The sequence below is a fragment of the Ostrea edulis genome, chromosome 9, assembly GCF_947568905.1.
Source record: "Ostrea edulis chromosome 9, xbOstEdul1.1, whole genome shotgun sequence".
NCBI classification, from domain to species: Eukaryota; Metazoa; Mollusca; class Bivalvia; order Ostreida; family Ostreidae; genus Ostrea; species Ostrea edulis.
Genome location: NC_079172.1, coordinates 13,801,342 through 13,809,360, shown reverse-complemented (window position 1 = coordinate 13,809,360; position 8,019 = coordinate 13,801,342). Strand labels below are relative to the sequence as shown.

The following is an 8,019-nucleotide window of genomic DNA, read 5'->3' as shown; positions in this document are numbered from 1 at the left end:
ATTTTATTCACATGTATGTGCACATCGATTTTATATTATCTTTTCTTTCATATTTGTAAAGCGCTTTAGAGAAGTAATGTTGATAGGGCGCTATATAATTTTTTTAATTACAATTACAATCTGTAAATTTATCCTGCGGTAACCATATGGCTTACATACGAGCATCTTATGATTGAATTTGAGAAAACTTCAAAGGGTATCTTTGAATTTAACCAAATGATTGGCTGCAATACATGGATGCCACAGAACCCCAATATTCGCATGAAGAAAAACTTACACGGAATCCGATTAATATGTGTGCTTGTCTACAGCTGTTCTCATGCACAGTTCATTCCCAAATTCTAATCAGCTCGTGTCGTGCAGTCCCCGTGCCAAGCATATCTTTTGTGAAATCCAGACTGTAGTTATTTCTGATGTGTTCTTCCAAAGTTACTGTTTCAATAAACCATACAGTATGCCAAATAAACAAACAAACATACCACAGTTATCGCGGAGATCAAATGAATGCCGCGGTCATTATTCTACGATATACCTTCATTCATACTTAATAACTAGTTATGAGAAAATTGATACACCTCAGCTTCCACTTCCGACTTCGTGTTTTGCTAACACAACAATAAAGTCGATAATCGATAGTTCAATTTTATAATCATACAGATTAATCAATATATGTTGCAAAACAAAATGATGAATGACTGAAGAACATTTGTCATTCATTGTGACACGATTTGGTTGCATTTAGTTGCTGACTAAATTTATCTGATTTGTTGATCTATCCAATAATCGTGTTAAAATTGAAACATCGTTTAGGGTTCTTGTCAAGTTTTTAGCTCACCTGAGCCGAAGGTTCAAGTCAGATTTTCTGATCAAAATTTGTCCATGTCTGTTGTCTGTCGTCGTCGTTGTAAGCTTTTCCCATTTTCATCTTCTTCTCCAGAACCATTGGGCCAATTTCAACCAAATTGTATCAAATCATCTTTGGGTTAAGGGCTTTCAAGTTTGTTCAAATGAAAAGTCATGTCCCCTTCAAAGGGGAGATGATCACAAACATGCAAAACTAGATTGGGGTCATTTAAAAATCTTCTCAGGAACCACTGGGCCACAGGAGCAGATATTTATCTGAAAGCTTCCTGACATAGTGCAGATTCCAGTTTGTTCAAATCATGGTCCCCGGGGGTAGGTTGGGGCCACAATAGGGGATCAAAGTTTTACATGCGAATATGTAAGGGAAAATCTTTAAATAGGGCCAGGGTGACTCACGTGAGCGATGTGGCCTATGGGCATCTTGTTCTTTTTAATTTCTTAATTCTTCTTCAATGTAGAAATCAAAAACACACTTCCCAAAAAATTGACATTACTCCAAATCTCCGGCGCGAACCTTTATAAGCCCGTAGTCTAGTCAGTCAAGCCATATATGAGCTAAACCTCAAACTAATTGCAACAGAAATGAAATTTTGATTATTCATATAAGAAAACACATGCAAACAACATATTAAAAATCGGCTTTTGTATTTCAATGGGAAAATTGGAATTTTGGGGTAAAATGATGTGGTTTTTTCCCCATGAAAATCGCTAAAAACGGGAAATTGAAGGAAAAGTCCATTTCATGTAACATACAGTAAAAATAAGTTTCATATTTCAAATTTCAACCTTGAAATGTTCGATTTAAAAATTTTGACAGCAGAATATACATGTATTCTTTCCTTGACTGTAAATTTTGGGTAAAATCTTGCTTTTTTGAATATAATTGTTAAAGATTGAAATTTTAAGAAAACCCACATTTTTTCATACATTTGAGGCTACCAATAAAAAAAATGAGGTTAGGATTTATTTTAAAAACTGTTCAACATGTAAGTAATATAATATTATTGGCAATATATATATGAAAAATACCATTTTAGGTAGGAAACCCTACCTTTTTCTAAAACAAAAATAGTGAAAAACTGGAAATGATAGGAAATGACTGTTTATAGAAGATATGACATTGATTTTATAAATTTAAGAATAGAACGTCCAAATGCACAACTAAACCTTTCTGCACCAAAATTTATTTTCCTTTTCCGAATTTTGGGCTGAAATCTTCATTTTCCAACAAAAATTGTTAAAAACTGGATTTTGGAAGAAAATACTTTTTCCTGTCCATTAGGCATATATGAGTTACCACATGAAGATTTATACATTAAAATAAACTGTTAACACAAAACAAGTGCCCCTTCAAAAATGGTCTGATAAAGATGACCTACATTTTTGCAGTTACTCCCCTTACATCGGAAGTTGGAGGCGCCCTTACCATTAGTATTTTAAAACAGTGAAGAGTAAAGTTTACGTTACCAAATTCTTTATTAAGCTGAATTTTAACAGTTTGTACTATATCTATGACGAAACAAGGTTCAGGTTCTTAGATTTTATAAAGAAATCTTTAATACGTGCACTACTTCGTCAAAAAAAAAAAAAGGGGGGGGTGTTATAGCAAATAATGATATTTGACATTTAGTTCTACCCAAATTATTGTGCAATTACTACCGAGGATTTCAGAAGTAATCTGTTTTAAAAACAATTGACACCTAGAATTAAAAGCAAAATGAATCCAACACGCAGCATCATAAAAATGGGTGGGGGGGGGGGGGGTGTTGAGGATAATTTCACAATATTGCCTGAAAATTGACAAGTAAATTTTAATCCAAAGTTATAAAAATCCTTAATGGTGTGTGTGTGGTGAGTGGGGGCTAAGGTTGTTCTCTCAGTTCAATTTTACACTTCCACTGTGTACAGTTTACGACAATGCTATTTTAAAACAAAAAGAGGAGGGAGGGCAACCAATCTGTCTAAAAATCGACCTCTGCAGGTAAAAATTAATCAACTTTGCATGTAATGATAAAAGGAGGTAAAGCCATTGTTGCTACGTGCCTGATAATTATATAAGTGGTCATTTGAGTAATTGCAGTACAGTTTAGTCCATGTTTTTACAAGTACAACGGCTAGTGTCACAATTTGCCTTCCATTTACAGCGAAGAACGTTCAAAAGTTTATCTGACACGACTTGTAATTTAGTTTTAACGGATACAAGAATTGCTGAAAGCAGTGATAAGCCCCAGTTCGTAGGATCCAAATTAATCATTTCTTTAGTCCACTCTATTACTTAGAAAAATTCTTGCAGTACTCCTCTTCTGCAGCTGTAGTTAGTAGTTAGTGGCAATGACCGAACTTGTAAAAATTATATTGTGTTAGACAATACTTCACAAAGCAAATCTCCTATAAGTGTCTCTATATGGTATTCCACATTGTACAAAGTCGATATGACATCGACACCAGAAGATATTTTTCTCTCTATGGAATCCTCATTTAGGAAGGTGAAAATAACGAACAGTGATCCATCTTGTAACTCCTATAAGCAATACAAAATAGAGAGGTGGGCAAACACAGACCCCTGGATATACTAGAAGTGGGATCAGGTGCCTATGAGGAGTAAGCACCCCTGTTGACCGGTTACACCCGCCGTGAGCGCTATATTTTGATCGGGCAAACGGAGTTACCCTTATTCAAAATCATTGTGCCAAAAACGGCCTAACAATCGATATGAAACAAGTCGGACAGATTTGACCCAATGATAGGTTGTATTGGCAAAGTAGATTGTAATAACGACCATAGAATTTGCGAAATGCTGACTTTAAACGAGACGGTTGAAACCCCTGCACCATCAATTTGTTTGTCAGTGGCCTGCCTCGATTTAAAAACTAATCATATACAGAATTTGTTCGCGATTTGTCTACATTTTGACATTCCATTGCTTTCTTAAGTACAAGACCCGTTCCGATGCCGAACATTCTTGACATTGTGTCGCATCCTGTGAATGCATGTAGAAATGGCAAGAATTGACAAACTTCGTTTCCTAAAAAGACGTCTGGTTTTAACGATATTCTTCACTTAGGGACAAGATCAAAAGTTCAATGTCTCACAAAAAACTAAGTTCACATAGTTTTCATCTAGACACCCCCCTTTAAAACTTAATATGACAAATGTTGAAACTAATCGAATAAGAAAAGAAACGTACGATTATAAACAAGAGGCCAAAGGGCCACATCGCTCACCTGATTCACTTGGCTCATAAGATTTCCCTATATATTTGTATGCAAAACTTTGATCCCCCCTTGTGACCCCATCCTCCCCTGGGAGCCATGATTTTAACAAACTGAAATATGTCAGAAAGCTTTCATGTAAATCTCAGCTTTTCTGGCTCAGTGGTTTTTGAGAAGATTTTCCTCATATATTTGTATGTAAAACTTTTATCTCCCCTTGTGACCCCATCCTCCCCTGGGAGCCATGATTTTAACAAACTGAAATATGTCAGAAAGCTTTCATGTAAATCTCAGCTTTTCTGGCTCAGTGGTTTTTGAGAAGAAGATTTCCCTCATATATTTGTATGTAAAACTTTTATCCCCTATTGTGGCCCCATCCAACCCCCGGGGCCCATGATTTGAACAAACTTGAATCTGCACTATATCAGGAAGCTTTCATGTAAATCTCAGTTTTTCTGGCTCAGTGGTTCTTGAGAAGAAGATTTTTAAAGATTTTTCCTATATATTTGCATGTAAAACTTTTATCCCTATTGTGACCCCAACCTACTCCCGGGGGCCATGGTTTTTACTATAAATTAAATCTGCACTATGTCAGGCAGTTTTCATGTAAATATAAACTTTTCTGGCCCAGTGATTTTTAATGGTTTTCCCAATATATTTGTATGTAAAATGATCCCGTACTGTGTCCCCATTTGATCCCCGTGAACCATGATTTTTACAAATGTGAATCTGCACCATGTCAGGAAGCTTTCAAGCAAATGTAAACTTCTTTGGTCCAATGGTTCTTAAGGTGACTCATTCAACCCAGAAATAGTTTCTAAAATCAGCATGAATTGATTTAATTATAAAAGATATGATAATATACAATAAGTATTTATACCAAAAAAGCAAAAAATATACAAAGGATAAAAACATGATTTTCAAAAAAATTATTTCAACACATATTAACAAAAGACTCTGGGGGATTTGAACTTGAGATCTACGGGTCACCAACACAATGCTTTAACCACTTAGCTACGATGATATACGAACAAATTGATCGATACAAATAATTTCACAAAACATTTAAATCGCCGTCTTGTGACATAGTGTCATACAGAGTATAAGCTTTAGTGAAGTGAGCTACCGTAAGAAGAAAATTTTTAAAGATTTTTTTCTATTTATTAGTTATATAAAACTTTGATCCCCTATGGTGGCCCCATCCAAGCCCTAGGGGTCATGCGTTTAAACGAGAAGCCCATGGGCCACATCGCTCACCTGAGTCACCTTGGTCCATATCAGAAGACTTTCTATATATATTTGCATGTAAAACCGTAGTCCCTATTATGGCCCCAAACCTACCCCTGGAGGCCATAGTTTTTGCAAACTTGAATCTACACTATGTCAGAAAGCTTTCATGAAAATGTGAACTTCTTTGGCCCAATGGTTCTTGAGAAGAAGATTTTCCCTATATATTTGTATGTAAAACTTTGATCCCCTATTGTGGCCCCATCCTACCCCATGGGGCAATGATTTTAGCAAACCTGAATCTGCACTATATCAGAAAGCTTTCATATAAATCTCAGCTTTTCTGGCTCAGTGGTTCTTGAGAAGAAGATTTTTAAAGATCTTTCCTATATATTTGTATGTAAAACTTTGATCCCCTATTGTGGCCCCATCCAACCCCCGGGGGCCATGATTTTAACAATTCAAAATCTGCACTATATCAGGAAGCTTTCATATAAATCTCAGCTTTTCTGGCTCAGTGGTTCTTGAGAAGATTTTTAAAGATTTTTCCTATATGTATGTAAAACTTTGATCCCCTATTGTGGCCCCATCCAACCCCCGGGGGGCCATGATTTTAACAATTTAGATCTGCACTACCTAATAAAGCTTATCTATAAATTTCATCGTTTCTGGCCCAGTGGTTCTTGAAAAGATTTTTTAATGACCTTACTCTATTTTTACCTTTTCTTGATTATCTCCCCTTGGAAGGTGGCCTGGCCCTGTATTTTAACAATTTAGAATTCCCTTTACCTAAGGATGTTTTGTGCCAAATTTGGTTGAAATTGGCCCGTGGTTTTTGAGAAGAAGTCAAAAATGTTAACAGTTTACAGACGGACGGACGCCGGAATACGGGTGATCAGAATAGCTCACTTGAGCTTTTAGCTCAGGTGAGCTAAAAACTTGAATCTGCACAATGCCAGGAAGCTTTCATGTAAACCTCAGCTTTTCTGGTTCAGTGGTTCTTGAGAAGATTTTCCCTATAATAATTAAAACTTTAATCCTCTATTGTCGCCTCATCTTACCCCTGCGGACCATGATTTTAACAAACTTGAATCTGCACGGTGTCAGGAAGCTTTCATGTAAATTTCAGCTATTCTAGCCCAGTGGTTCTTGAGAAGATTTTTCCTATATATATCTGAATGTAAAACTTCGATCCCCTATTGTGGTCCCATCCTACCCCCGGGGCCATGATTTGAACAAACTTGAATCTGCACTATGTCAGGAAGCTTTCATGTAAATCTCAGCTTTTCTGGCCCAGTGGTTCTTTAGAAGATTTTTAAAGATTTTTCCTATATATTTGTATGTAAAAATTTGATCCCCTATTGTGGCTCCATCCATCTCCCAGGGGCCATGGTTTGAACAAACTTGAGTCTGCACTATGTAGGGAAGCTTTCATGTAAATTTCAGCTCTTTTGATCTAGTGGTTCTTGAGAAGATTTTTAAATGACCCCACCCTATTTTTGTGATTATCTCCCCTTTGACGGGGGCATGGCCCTTCATTTGAACAAACTTGAAAACCCTTCACCCAAGGAAGATTTTTGGCCAAGTTTGGTTATAATTGGCCCAGTGGCTCTGGAGAAGAAGTCGAAAATGTAAAAAATTTACAGACAGACGGACAACAGGCGCTCAGAAAGCTCACTTGAGCTTTCAACTCAGGTGAGCTAAAAATGGAAAAATAAAATTTGAAAGCTCAAATCGTGTCCATGCCCCTTTAAAAACCGTATAGTCTGCACTGACCTCATCTTCGCTAGCCAAGCGGAGCTGATTGTAAATCATTGGCTAGTGAAGACGCACTTATATTGAAGACTGATTTTAATACACATATGAAAATTTACATTATTTTGTTTTTAAATTTATTTAATGTAAGGAAGAGTGGTCTTAACCGAAGCCCCGTGTCACAGCAGATGTGGCACAATAAAGACCCCTCCCTGCTCAAAGGCAGTAAGCGCCAAGCATAGGCCTAAATTTTTCCGCCCTTCACTGGCAATGGCGATGTCTCCATACAAGTGAAAAATTCTCAAGCAGGACGTTCAACAATATACAACCAGTCAACCACGACTACGATGTGATTTTGAGAAATGCAAGAAATGCTTTGGAGACCATTCATTACTGAAGACGCCTGCAAGACTTTGGTCAGTTCGCTAGTGACTTCGCGTTTAGACTATGGAAACGCCCTTTTCTATGGTGTTAATTCTGACATAGTGTCAAAGTTACAGCGTGTGCAGAATTCAGCAGCACGGCTGATTACCAGAACTAAGAAAAATGAGCACATAACACCAGTTTTAGTGAAACTCCATTGGCTTCCAGTACATTTCAGGGTTCAGTACAAAGTGTTAATGTACACATTTAAAGCTCTCCACGGTCTTGCACCTGTCTACCTTGAAGAACTGGTCAGTCCATACAATCCATCAAGGTCTTTACGATCCGAAAACGCCATGCTTATTCAAACACCAAGAGTTAAGACCAAAAAGTATGGCGACAGAAGGTTTGACAGAGCAACCGCCATACTCTGGAATAACCTTCTAAGTTACATCCGCAACGAAAATTCTTTCGATCTTTTCAAGAAAAATTTAAAAACTTACTTCTTCAGACTTGTTTATCATGATTTTATGTAAGCCATTTCCAGTGACAGTATTAATATTCTTTTTTATGAAACCTTTTTGTATGTATTTTCTGT

The 8,019-nt window shown here is 36.8% G+C and overlaps 1 protein-coding gene across 2 annotated transcripts in view; it reads left to right on the top strand.

Annotated features, from left to right (window-relative positions):
* The window catches only part of LOC125658319 (sialin-like), an 11,180-nt gene extending 11,067 nt beyond the window's left edge, over positions 1-113 (top strand). For both annotated transcript variants that reach the window (XM_048889542.2, XM_048889543.2), the window contains one exon: positions 1-113. This exon is cut by the window's left edge and continues 768 nt beyond it. The gene's annotated coding sequence lies outside the window, so the exon portion shown is untranslated.
* The last annotated feature ends 7,906 nt before the right edge of the window (positions 114-8,019 follow it).